The sequence below is a fragment of the Phodopus roborovskii genome, unplaced genomic scaffold (assembly GCF_943737965.1).
Source record: "Phodopus roborovskii unplaced genomic scaffold, PHOROB, whole genome shotgun sequence".
Lineage (NCBI taxonomy): Eukaryota > Metazoa > Chordata > Mammalia > Rodentia > Cricetidae > Phodopus > Phodopus roborovskii.
The window spans coordinates 28421866-28435797 of NW_026126549.1; the positions used below are offsets into that span (position 1 = coordinate 28421866).

The window sequence follows — 13932 nt, forward strand, 5'->3', positions numbered from 1 at the left end:
CTAGAGGAGTAGTTATATAAATGAAGGCCCAACCTGAAACTGGAGGCAGAAGTCGTACAATGTGGTGCACCATGAGTTAAGCGGATTGCTTTCCCAGGGTTAGCTTCCTTATCAGGTCAAACATGCCTGTTCTAGAAATGACCTATGGGGAGGGAGAGCTGTGGTTTGCTTGCATTTGACATATTCTTTTTATTGCCACTTGGCAAAGATGAGAACAGGCTTATCCAGTTTCATCTGAAATGTTTTGTTTTTCATTCAAGAGCAATGATAGTAAGAGATCGGGGGAGTTCATAGTCAGTCCTTAATCAGAGGGGTCTCCTTAATGTTAGAGTACCTGGCAAGTTTATACCTTGTGGTGATCCGTAGAAGTTCCTGCTTGTAAGAACAGTGGGTAAGGAATTACCTTTGGAAACTATGAAAACTTGTTATTGGAGTAGGCATGGTGGTTTCAGAAAAGCACTTCTTTCATTTTATAACTACAGACTGAACTTTACAGTACTTAAAAGTACAGAGAACTTATCCACTTGTAATAATATTGATGGCTGTCTTTGCTACTTTTCGAAAGGTTACAACTGTCCACCAGTACATTGTATGCACCTGTAAGTATGAATACAACTAAATATTGAGAACTGTGGGTATTAAGCAGATTCAAACAAAAACTCATGTCTTTGTTAATACCCCGAAATTACACGCAATCCATTTAAACTCCAGCCTTAGTTTTAAATCGTGTCACCAAAAGCTGGCCAAGGTGTTACAGGTGTGCAGGCTTTGACCAAACATAGCTTTTTCCTAGGAAGGCCATCACTGCTTACACATCACCTGAGTCAATGATTTCCAGAGACTTGCTAAGATAATGTTGTAGTGGGGGAAATCTTGAATGTGGTTGTACTGGGGCTATGGCAGTAACACTCACTCCCTAGATGCAAAACTTTGATCAGAATTTGGAAGTAATGGGGCAAACACTGGAATGAAACACGGAAAACACTCTTCACTTTCTGTGGCTGATTCATCTTAAGGAAGTGTCAAGACAAGTCCTGTCTTTTGCCCCACCAGCCTCCCGCAGTCCTTTCTCTCTGCATGCCACTCTTCTTCTTGCTGATAATCTTTTTTGTTTTCTTTAAAAAAAAAAAAAAATACAGATGGTCTTGCCTCTGTTCAGTGTTTTTTTTTTTTTTTTTTTTTTTTTTTTTTTTGGGGGGGGGGGTTGGTTTCTGTTCTAGTCAGCTTTAGGATAGGCACACACAAAAGCAAAGGAGGTAGAGTTTGCTGGGGCCATTTGAGCAGGAGTAGCCCCCAGGTCTGCCTTCCTCTGCTTTCTGCAGGCAACAGATGGAAGGCTGAGCCCTCTGGGGTTCCCCTTCCCTGAAGCCCCACGGGCACCCAGAGTGGGTGGGACCGAATTCCAGCCGAAAGCCGGCCTTCCCCAACTCACCAGCCCGGGAAACAGCCTCAGCGTGGGCGCTGGTGTCAGGTTTCAGGGCCGCTCCTGTCTTCCCGAGCTCTGGGACCCACCAGCAGCCACTGCTCACCAGCAGCCTCACAGCGCCGCTGTCATGGGCAAGGCTCCCTGTGTCTGCAACCTGTGGCTCGCGATCAGTGATCAGTACAACGCCAGGCGGTCCCCAACCTCTGTCTGTCCGGACAGCGAGTGGCTGGGCTGGTAGCACCACCCGGGAGTCCGCCTAGGCGCCTGGGATCAGGAAGGTTTGTGTGAGAAGAAGGCGTGTCTCTGAGTCTTAACGCGGATGTGCCTGGCTCACCTCGGGCCAGTCTGTCTGGTGACTCAACCGCTGCAATAAGAAACACACTTGGCTGCTGGTGGATTCTCAAAGCTGTGGGGGTGCATGTCATAGTGGCCAGCTCGTTTTCATTGACTTATTTTTCTGGCTTTGCGCTGACACCTCTCTCAAAAAGCCCTAGGCAGTATGGGGAAACCAGCTTTCAGACAGATAGCCTCCACCCCGGGGGTGGGATGGGATGGGGGTGGGGTGAGGTGCAGCCTTCTAGAGCAAGGGCTTCCAAGTCGAGGGCAGAGAAAAGCATAGGATCAGAGTGGGGATTGGAAGGAAACTGCATTTCTAATGTTAGGACACTTATATAAGAATGCACAGTCAATCCACACCACAGGAATACTTCTTTCCTAAAGCCACTTGGGGGCTAATGGATTACTGCTAAATAAAATAATAAACACGGTCACTAAACTAGAATTTATTAAGTTCACAGTATGTGGCAAGTCTTATACTAGATAAATGCTTTGGATTTTCCCATTAAGTGAAGATCCTGTGTAGCCTTTGGGCATTGCATTCAACATACTCTGGCATCCGGAAACACAGACTCGTGGCCAAGGTAAGAATACAAGATTGAATACATTTAATAGCATTTGACACATTCCTTCACAAAGAAAATAGTTTCAAACCTGTTGTTTGTGCTTACCGTTAGAGTTAGGAAGACAATGACTTAAGTTTTAGTTGTTTAACTCATACCTGACCTCATGCTTCAGAGTGTAAGGCACTGCTAAGATCTGCTAGGAAGCATTTCTTGTGGAATGCCCAAACCACAGCCCAAGCACAAAGATGTGCTTTCCTTGAAGATAAAATAACAGTGCCAGTCAGGGCTATAAAGTGAGATCCTAGTCAGCTTAGGTTGCATGTGAGACCTGTGTCAAAGAGGAGAAAAACTGGGAGGAGAAGAGATGGGATTTGTACAGTTAATATGAGTCAGTAGTCTAGAACAATGCCTGGCACTTTATCTTATGGAACTGTTGGCTGCACTTGCTATTTTAGTAGTGCTTAATCTACCCCATCCTCCCAAAGGTATGTGTTGTGACTGTATGTATGTATGTACATATGTATGTATGCATGTGCACGCATGCATATGCATGCCTGGTTCTCTAGAGGGTTAGAAGAGGACATCAGCTCCCCTGGAACTGGAGTCATTGATGGTTGTGAGGCACCATCTGGGTGCTGGGAGCCAAAGCCTGCCCAGATCCTCAGAAAGAGTGACAAGTGCTCTTAAAAACTGAGCCATCTTCTCGAGCTACAATATCATTTGACTCAAAAAAAAAATTGTTTTGGCTCTTCTAACAGAAAAAACAAAATGTGCGAAGGTAACACTTTTAAAGGCTCTTTTGTGCCTGGGGTATATATGGCACAAATTAAACAGATAGAATGTCTGTCTCATTCTGCAAAGCATCTCTGATATATATGCAGATATCATTGTAACTGGGAAACTTCTAGATGAATTGGCAAATTCATCACCTGTGTTTCATCCTCCTCAAACTCCTGGAACACACACACATACACACACACACACACACACACACACACACACACACATACACACACACACACACACACACACACACACACCAATTTTGAAGTTCTAAAACTACTTTTAGGTCATAAAAGGGAATAAAAGAGACATGAGACATCACCAGATAAAATAAATTGGGATGGATGAATTTAAAGATGCTCAATCAGTTCAAGGCAGGTATGACTTAGAGAAACAGATTACATAGTGCCTGTCTGTGGGCACAGTGAAGGACATGGGGTTTTCAGCTGTTCTCCCCTCAAAACCCCAGCAGACTGAGACTTTAGGAGGCAGAAATACTGCCACAGACTGTCAACAAGTTGTGGAGTATGGGGCTTGGTTAGAGACACAGAGTGGTTGGATCTGAAGTTCCTCCCCACTGCTATGTAATCAACCAAGTTCCTTCATCTGCTTCTTCCATCCTCCAATCTTCCTGAGAATGCAAGTAAGATCTGAACACAGGCCCTTTGACTCTGCTTCTAGTGAGATTGAACAGCAATGAAATTAATCCTCAGTGAAGTAGAACAAAAGCTACATAAAATGTTGTAGAAAAAAAGTAACCCAAAACAATCCTAGAAAGTTCTAGAAGATGAGTACTTCATGTGCAGAAAGGGATGGAGAAGTGAATGGAAAAAAATAATGCTTTCAGAATTACACAAATAAAGACTATGGATTGTGAGGATGAAGGTTCCCTTTATATTTACTCATTAATTATATACATATCATTCTGAGATAACAGTAGCCCACAAACATTTAATATGTGTTCCAGAGCCATAGGCAAATCATTTACATAGGGGAAAATTATTGAATTTCCCAAGAATAGCAAATGGAAATGTTTCTTTGAATGCCTTATATATTAAAACATGAGTTTATTTTGAATCTAGAATAGTATGCCCAAATTGTTAGCCATGTAAATGATGACATTTTCATGGTTTGAGCACTCAAAATTATCCATTCTTCTATGTAACCCTTGAAAAACAGCTTCCCAGAAACAAGTCGATAAATCAAGAAGAGTAAGAACAAAACTCAGAAAACTCAAGTCCAATATGAGAGAGAAATTATAGTTCCTTGGAAGAGTTCTTGTGAAGCAGGCCAGGGGAAAAGTGTGGAAAATAAGATTCCAGGGCAAAATATTGTGTGATGGATATTCATTTAGGGAGAAATCACTTACACCAGAAACAGATGACTGCCACAGGTTCGCGTTCCAAGGATGCCTCTGGATGCTCTCTGTCTTCGACCAGGAAGTAAGAGAGCCAGCTGGGGTCCAGGACTAGTTCCCCCAGGTCACTCCCACACCTGTTCCCATGCCCCACTGAGGGTGGACAGTACAACAGGGGTGGTTGGGGTGGATATCTCACTACAAGGGGGCAAGCAGGAGGAAGGCTGAAGTAGGTCTATCTCCAATCACAAGAAAGAAGATGTTAGCATTGGTACCTGCACACCTGGAAATTATTCACTGTGCTCACCAGATCCCTTCCATTCTTCAGAGCACCCCTCTGGACTTCTGTCTGAGCTCCCTGCATGTTAAGGAGCATTCAAGTGAGTGTTAGCCAAGGGTCTGTGGCAGAAATGACAGACTTCACTGCATGGATCCTGAATGCCTCCCTTGCCTCCTACACCTAGACAGGGTTTCCCTGTGTTACCCTAACTGTCCTAGAACTCACTCTGTAGACCAGGATGGCCCTGAACTCAAAGATTTACCAGCCTCTGTCTCCCAAGTGCTGTTATTAAAGTCATGTACCACCACCTGTTAACAATCGAGCTTCTGAAGGAAGAAAGTTATGACCCTGAAGATTTTAGCCAGAAAAAAAAATTCCAGCTGGTACTTCTAAACTATGACATGAGCAAGAAGTAAAAGTGTATAATGACAGTAAGATTTTGAGGCTGTTAGAGCAATTAGACTGCTCTGACTGACACAATTTTAAAGAATATTTGAAGGCAATTTCGAGTAGCTTAGTTGTGTGTAAAAAGTAATACATAACATTTAAAGGCACCTCACAAACTCCAGGAAAAGCAAAATGTTGCATAGGAAAGGGGATACATAACAGAATACTGCTTTATTCTGGTGTGAATATAATTAGTGTGATAATATTCACAAGGGAATTAAGCAAACTGCAATAAATTACACATGAAAGGTGTTGAGAAGGAGACTGGGAATGTGTATGTGTAAGAAAGCTAACTGCATCCTTAATTACGGTCGCATAAAGCTAGTGAGTATTGTGTAAGATGGCTGAATAATAATTACTAGGCTAACAAACCACTTAGAAATATGAAAGAACAAACAGAAAACAAGAAATTTACTATGGTGTTGAGCTCAAGACTTAAGGGAAGATTGGTGGCTTCTTTAACACCATTTCCTTCCTTTTCTGTTTCATTATTTTAAAAGCTCTCTCTCTCTCATTGTGTGTTGAGTGGTGTGTGTGTGTGTGTGTGTGTGTGTGTGTGTGCGCGCGTGCGCATGTGCATGTATACACACGGGTGCCAGCAGAGGCCAAAAGAGTGCATCAGAGTCCTCTGGAGCTTGAGTTACAGCCATCCTAAGTGGGATCAAAGTAGAAATGACTACCAGAAATCAAGCCCTGGTCCCCTGGAATAGCAGGAAGTGCTCTTATCTGCTGAGCCTGCTCTTCTGTCCCTTTAAGGAATTTTCCTTACTAGATTAATTTTTAATGAATTTGTCTTTTGTCAATGTCATATACTTATATAATGCTTTCTGCCCATGTTTTTCCTCTAACCCTCTTCCTTCTCTCACCCCCAAGCCCAGATCTCATTTTTATTTCTTCTTGTTTTGCATTACCTTAACAAAAATACAAAGTAGAATCCTAATCTTCCCATCTCTATCTCCCTGGTGATGGGATCATGCATGTGTGATGCAGTGCTTTGCTTGATGATGGATAGATAGATAGACAGCTAGATAGATGATTGATAGATAGATGGATGTGTTTGATTTCTTTTTTCTTGTCTTTTGTGGTATGAGCTACATTCTTCAGACTTTATATGGTCACGATACTGACTTTGATCTTCAATGATCTCTTCACATTTTTTTTTTCTGCTTAGACTCCACACTTTTGAACATCAAGGTTTCCAGATAACTTCAATCCTGTATTGAATGACAATGAAGGTAGGCTTTTTTGGGCAGGCAGAAGGGTGTGGCTGTACCTTCTGCTGATTGCTAGTTTGTGTGGTTTCTTCCTAATCACAAATAAAAATCAACTCCTCCCCAGCTGGAGGAAACTCCAGAGCATGACTAACCAGTCACAAGACTGGACTCCCAGGCCATGCTGGTTGTCCTACCCACTTGCAAGGATGTAACTTTAGGACATGTGAGTGCTTAGAGATTTAGAGAGTAGGTTAATCCAAATGCAAAACACAAGAAACTCTTTAAACATGTGTTCTACACTGGGCATGCAGTTACTATTGTATCTGGGCCATCCATGGGCTCTGGCCTTCTGTAACTTCTAATCTCATTTTGCCTCACATACTTAGAATGTGAAATGAGGAAACCTAATTTGGAGCTTATTGTAATTTATGTTGAATTTCTTTTTCCTATGTTAAAGGAAAATACCATGGCCAAGGCTCAATTTCATGTATGTTTGCATGCAATTTTAATGAAAATCGATTTCTGAGAAGTCACAGTACAAGTGGACTCTGATATAGACCCTCTGATATGGGCTCTGGTATGCCTATGAAAAACTGCTTTAAGTTTAACCATGAACACAATTATAATAAGACATTGTCTAATCATTTCAATAACCATGGCAACAAATTATTAATTAGAAGACAGTTGTATTTTAGAAAACTAAGTATATAGGAAAATATTACTTATTTTTATGTCACCTTGCTGACTAGTTTTATGTCTACTTGAGACAAGTAAAAGTCATCTGAGAGTAAGTAACCTCAATTTAAAAAACAATCTATAGACAAGCCTGTAGGGCATTTTCTTAATTAGTGATTGATGTTGGAGGGTCCAGTCCACTGTAAGTGGTGTCATCCCCAGGCTAGTGACCCTGGGTTCTATAAGAAAGCAGGCTAAGCAAGCCAGTAAGCAGCATTCCTCCACGGCCTCTATCTCAGCTCCTGCTTCCAGGTTCCTGTCCTGGCTTCTTTCAGTGATGAACAGTGATAAGAAAGTATAAGCTGAACAAAACCTTTCCTCCCCAACTAGCTTTTGTTCATGGTGTTTCATCACAGCAATAGTAACCCCGACTAAGACAGTCATTATGACAATATTCTGCATACAGATAAAATGCAGTCCTCTATCAGCTTATGTACTGACACATTTGACAGCCCTGTGTGTGAGTAGTTACCTAGTCTGTGTTTTGCTTTAGAAAATTTGCTTATTACTAGCTGAGGCATTAAATGTTGGAAATGCAGCTTTGTGAAAAGGAGTCAGAGCATTACACATCAGACTCGGGAAAGCACCAACCATATAATGTTTGTATTAAGTAAAGGGAATTCTTTCAGTGTGCGCATTTTTGCAGTGAAAATAAAAAAAAAAGTCTTGAAACCCTCCCCATATTTCTTATGATGTAATGGTACAGTTAATATATTAGCAGCTCTCTCTCCTACATTTGATATGAGGGAAGTAACCACAAAAGCCATGTCTCTTCCTGGATGCACAACTTTGTACCCTGTCATTAGTGGCAAAAGTGGGTTCATAACAGGCAGAAACACAACCCATACTTTCACCCAGCCATTGTGTTCTCACATGTCATCACCATTTATAATCAACTTTCTCCAACTAACTGTGGATATTTTAGTACAGCCAGGAATGGGGCATGTATCGAGTACATAGATATCCTATATCCTCGAGATTACCATTGTCAAGATAAAATATTCCTTAAAACTTCTCTGATTTAGATTTAAAAACAAAAATAAAATATTTGCTAAGTCTAATCTACTTTTTAATAATGATCAATAAGCTCTTATGTTTACAATATAATCTATCTAAGCCAATCCCTCATTCATTTTGGTAGAAACATATATTCACAGAATATAAAGTGTTACAATAAAAGCTTTAGAACTATTGGAAACAGTAAATTTTCAAGGATTAGTTATTTAAGCATTTAGCTTCTGTGATCTCACTTGTATTAATTCACCAGCTAAATTGAGTTGTCTGTAAATTATTTAAAAATTTTGTTTAAATGTTCCTGTTTGTTAGATTTGAGACTCTGTCTGTGATCTTCAACTGGTCAATTGTTTGAAAGATGGTAAAGATTCATGGATAGCAACATTTCCTACCTCTATATGGTGCAGCAGCAAGCAATGACACAGCTTCTCTGGAGTTACAGTCAGATTGGCACAGTGACTGTTCCAGCAGTGTCTGAGTATCGAAAGGCCATCAAGAGGCTAGAAATGCTCTCTGGACCCTAGGACCAAGTTGAGAATGAGGAGCCCACCTCCACTCACAGAAGTCACAGAATCATGGGGTTAGGGGCTAAATGACCCTACCTCTCCCTCCCAAATGCTGGAATTACAGGTGCACCACTACTCCTGGGGAATTTTGATATAGTATGCATTGTGGTGCTTAATGATCTCTGTAAAACTGTCTGTCTGAAATTTCCTGCTATGTGGTGCACTGGATATGAACAGACTGCTACTTCTTGGATTTTGCATACAAGGCTTCTTGTGTTCAATGGGTTTGAGGTCATGGTCATTCATCAGCACCCTTGTGAAATTCTTCAATGACTTTTTAAATCTTGTTCAGCACAACATTAATCCTGGGCTCAAGGCAGACATGGTACAGTATTTCTTCATGAAAATGGTATGATCAATAAAACCAAAGCCTGGCCCACTAAGTCACAACTATAGTTTATTATCAGTGAATGTTGAACTCCTTGGTCCAGAGGGTTTGGCTTATGATAATCTTTGGGTTTGGCATCCACTTTTACTTTTAAATTTTCTTTCTTTCTGTCATTTATTTTCTGAGTTGTTACAGAAAAAAAATTCTTTTTAAATAGTAGAACAGTATTAATATCAAGGTGGATAATTCCATTGAGTAATAAAGTAGAGTGAGCTCTTTACAGGGGAGAACAAACAAATACCCTGCCAGCAGGAAACAGTGATTATTATTAGCAGTCATCAGAAAACGAAAACTAAAAGAACAACTAAGTGCTCATCCTCATGGTTATAGGCAAGGTCCTGATGAGATCAAGCACCAAGGAGGACACAGAACAACTGAAATATTCATTTCCCAGCTTCAGGAGTGTAGACTTGATTTGACTATTTTACAAAACTCTAATCAACTAGTTACATTCTGTCTAAAAGTCACAATAACTAGCACTTTGCAATACGTTTGCCAAACATCATTTCTAACATCTGCCTCTTAGCTGCAAATTTATAGAATTACCCTCATGTCCATGAAGAATACAGTTAAGACTAATGTATATTCATAGACAGAACACTATCCATGAGCAAGAATGAGCTCTGGCTGTATCAGCTAAATTCTGAATAACTCAATTCAGGGATAATAAATATATTCTGTAGGATTCCATACATAACAGTGTTATAAAGTAAGGCATGTAGGATTCATAACATCACAAGTTAAGATGTGGTTGCCACATGGGGATTTAGGCTGTGACTGAAAAGTGTCACAGAAGTCCCTAATAATGCTTTATTTCCTCACTCATATGCTACCTTTGTGCATGTGCATGTTTCTTGTCTGCCATTCGTCCAGCCTTATGGTTTGTATGCACTTGTGCACTTATTTTTTTATCTTTTCTTTTTAATGAAAATCAATCTGAAAATACAATGTAGCAGCAAAATAAGATTCATATGAGATGGGTTAAAAAGGAATGAAGGACAAGATGAAGAGGAAGTTGGGCTAGTAGAGAGAATGCCTGCTCTAACAGTCACACTTTCACACTGAAACAGATGATTTGTTCACTGTGTCTGTGGGAAGATAAGCAAATGTGTTGTTCAAGAGAAGCCTGAATCTATTCACAGGACTGAGACCAAAGCAACACGTCTTCCATGCTTGGAGTGAGTCTTCTGCTAGTCCTGAACTATGATTTGAGGAACACCCTTATAGCAAACACTTAGAGAGAGTGGCTGGGGCTATTGCTCAAATTGCCATCAGCTCAGAAAGACCACGTTAATAAATTATGCAGAAAAAAGTAAGCAAGTAATTCAATGAGAAATAAGCATTTGGCAAACTGGTGCTCATGAACCTTGACTTAATCAAGGCATTGATATCAGAGTAAGAGCTTCTATGGCTATGTCCTGAGTCAAGAGGACTTGAAAATATGCCAGGCCAAGATTGCCAGAGGAGTTGACACAATGTGTTCTTTATTAAAGGAAGCCATGTGGTAGGTAGGAGCAAGTGGAGGTAAGATGATGACTTATGGAGTAGAAAAGCCTGACACATGTCTGTCTCTGTCTTTACAGAACTCTCTATTTCTGTTCAAGTTTAAAACACTGTTTTAGTCTTTACAAAGAAGGTTAGGTTGTCCCCTCTACAAAGTGATCACTTCCTAAGTTTCTGCTTGCATTAGTGTAATCCCCAGGGGAAAAGCTGAAGTGGGTGTGATCCATACATATTTAACTGAGTAGTATTGCTTCTGGGAGCAAAATTTCTTCTCTGGAAGTGCAATAATCTTATCTTGTTTCCATAGAAAACATAAATAATGCATGCAGTATACAAAAAAAACTAGATAATAAAACTGTCATTTGGAATGAAAATGTCATTTGGAAAATAATATCTGCGAGATATTATCTGTGAGATATGTGAGATGGGAGAGGTGACATGAATAAAGAAAAACTGGGGACAGGAGCAATAGCTCAGTGGTTATGAGCAAGTTCTGCTCTTCTAGAGGGCCTGAGTTCAGGTCCCACCCACCTGTACCTGTACCTACACCTACACCTGTACCTACAGCTCCAAAAGATCTGAAGCCTTTTTCTGACCTCTGAGGGAAATTGCACACACACACACACACACACACACACACACACACTAATTAAATAAGTCTTAGCTCAGGAAAACACTCACAGACACTTAACCATTCAAACTTCATAAACTTCACTATTTCCCATTATAAACTATTTGAAGTGTACAGTCACAGGTTTAAAAGTGGTTTATTCTAGTTAAATGTTATAATGATTATCAAAAAAAGATGAGCTTGCTTTTCAGTACTAATATTGTCTCTTGATTATTGTCAATGCTACTCCTATGTTGAGAAGTTATATTTCATTATATACTACACAAGTTTTTCCTTTTTCATATCTTTAATAGGGGAATGTGTGTAGCTACCAAATAAATTTATAATGTCAGTTGTTAAAAATATCCGTGCACACATGTTTGTGTATGTGTTCTGTTGAGACTGCTATTTCTGCTATAGCAGTTAAAATTCACAATGAGCATTCATATACTATTTTTTAAACCTCTTCTTCCCAATTTAGCCTATCTTATATAGTCATTTGACTATAAAAATTTTTACATATGAAACATTTACTCCAAGTAGCATTTATTTCACACCACCTATATAGAATGCCTGCAATACAAAGAGTATTTATAGCACAGTTCAAGAAGTGTATTCCTATTCTTCATTTATTAATTATTTGTTCAAAAAACTTCACGATGTCCCTGGTGTGACTTTCTGAAATGTGTTATGTCAGATACTTTTCCACTGTTTCTCCCTTTACATCAAAGGCTTAATAGTAACACATGAAAATTTACGTGCCTCAAACACATGTTAATAGACAGTTTTGTTAAATATTTAAGAAACACAGTATTCCCTGGGATTAATTTTTGTCAATGCACCAGGAACATAATAAATATCAAACCCATGGTAGAGTCTAAAAATTAATTTTACCATCAACAAGGAGGAGATACATAGGGGATTGGAAACCACCAAGACATACCTTTAGGGATGACAGGCATGTTCACTGCCCTGATTCAGATGATGGCTTCCATAGTACACACTCACATCAAAGCCTATCATATTATGCACTTTAATAATGTGTGGCCTACTACACACCATTCATACTCAATACAACTCTCAGCAGAGGAGTACGGGCAATTTATCAGCTTCATGAGGACACCATCATCTTTTAACTCTACTCCTCTCCTCCCTAGTATTCTCTGAAGGACACTTGTTCTCTGTGTAACTAATGGTGTTAATCCTTCCATCGTGGCAAGTTTCCAGTAAGGTTTTAAAAATCAGTTGATCTCGAACCTTCACTTTATTTCAAGGCTGAAGAGCTTGACAGTTCGAAGAATAAAACTGTGAATGTTTTATTAATTAATTAGCCAAAATATCTTCATATGCTTAAAAATATCAGCACAATCGAGAATACTAGAGTACATACAAGGATGGGTATGTTCCTCAAATAGCAGTTAATTAAAGACAGCTCATTTTCCAAGAAATTAATCTTGACATGTTATATATCTAATAAAACTTTGCTCCGTTCTTAAATGATGAGGTGAATAATTAATTTACAATCACTTGCATGTACTTAACTAAAGTAACTGCAACCAGGCTTGCTCCCAAATGCTTGTCTTTGGTGATTGCATCCGCCAAGGTTTTCCTGAAATATTGCTCTGCAATAAGTCACCCCAAACTCCACGAGTTAATGCAGGATCTACTCTCTTTCTCAGCACTCTGTGGTCCGGGTTCTTTGTTGGCTTCAGCTGTGCTCTGTGTTCTGAACTTCAAGTTCAAGTTGAGTTAAAGTCTGTTCCACATGTCTGCCATTCTCCTGGGGCCAGATATTCTCTGAGGAACGTGGTCTACTCTCCAGCTCTTATTTCTGGGACATAAGCTACAGGGTCAAGAGCTTTTTTGTGTGCAATCTCTAATGGTGTATTTGAAAGGCAACAGATAAACTGATAAACAGACAATGGCTCTTGAGGCTAATACTAGGTAGTGTGTGATAACCTGCCCTTCTATAGTGCTGACCAAAGCAGGTCCTTGTGGGAATTCATTCAGCTAAATAGTCTGTGAGGTACTTACCTCCTTGAAGCAGGGTCTCAGGTGCAACTGGTGGAGGGAGAGTAACCAGAGTTGCTCTGTACACAGGCTGTACCCGAGACCCCGCCCCCGAGGGGGCGGGTACTTAAAAGATTATTGGTTGAATGAGTTCCCATAATAGGCCCTGGGATCCATCAATAGCAGTGATAGCATGGGAAGTATGTTAAGAAGGAACTAAATGCTTCCTAAATTGTTATATAAAATATCACCACATGTTTTCTAGAAATTGGAAAGCAAAACACACAGAAAGTGATTAATAATGCTAATACTACGAAGTTGCTTTACAGTTTTGTTTTTTTAATTTGGGAAATGTTTACCTCAAAGAATCTATCATGTACTGTAGCTGTATGCTCAATTTCCTTCTGTTAAATAACTGAGTTAACTTTTGAGAATAGAAAGATATATATTGATTATGATTATTTTCTGTTGCTTCAAGTAATTCATATGATTTCTAGTTTATTAGTGGGTGAATTTAAATGTATCATCTTAAACCAGAAGCTTTGTAAGGCTTATGTGTGTTTAAAAAAAAATGTTTTTTTCTTTGAATGTTAGAAAAATAAATTGATTTTGTTTGGTCGATAAAATAATGACATGACCAACCACCAACAAATTTTAAACCTATCCATTAGTGTGTATGTATTTGAATGCATGGGTA

General features: G+C 39.6%; 1 protein-coding gene across 3 annotated transcripts in view; it reads right to left on the reverse strand.

Moving 5' to 3' along the window:
• Nucleotides 1-13932, reverse strand: part of Rab27b (RAB27B, member RAS oncogene family) — a 142596-nt gene that overhangs the window by 51512 nt on the left and 77152 nt on the right. The window contains exon 1 of one of the 3 annotated variants that reach the window (XM_051201010.1): nt 1433-1594. The exons of the other annotated variants lie outside the window; for them this stretch is intronic. The gene's annotated coding sequence lies outside the window, so the exon portion shown is untranslated. Of the gene's footprint in view, nt 1-1432; nt 1595-13932 lie in introns of those variants that run through there. 3 annotated transcript variants of the gene reach the window in all.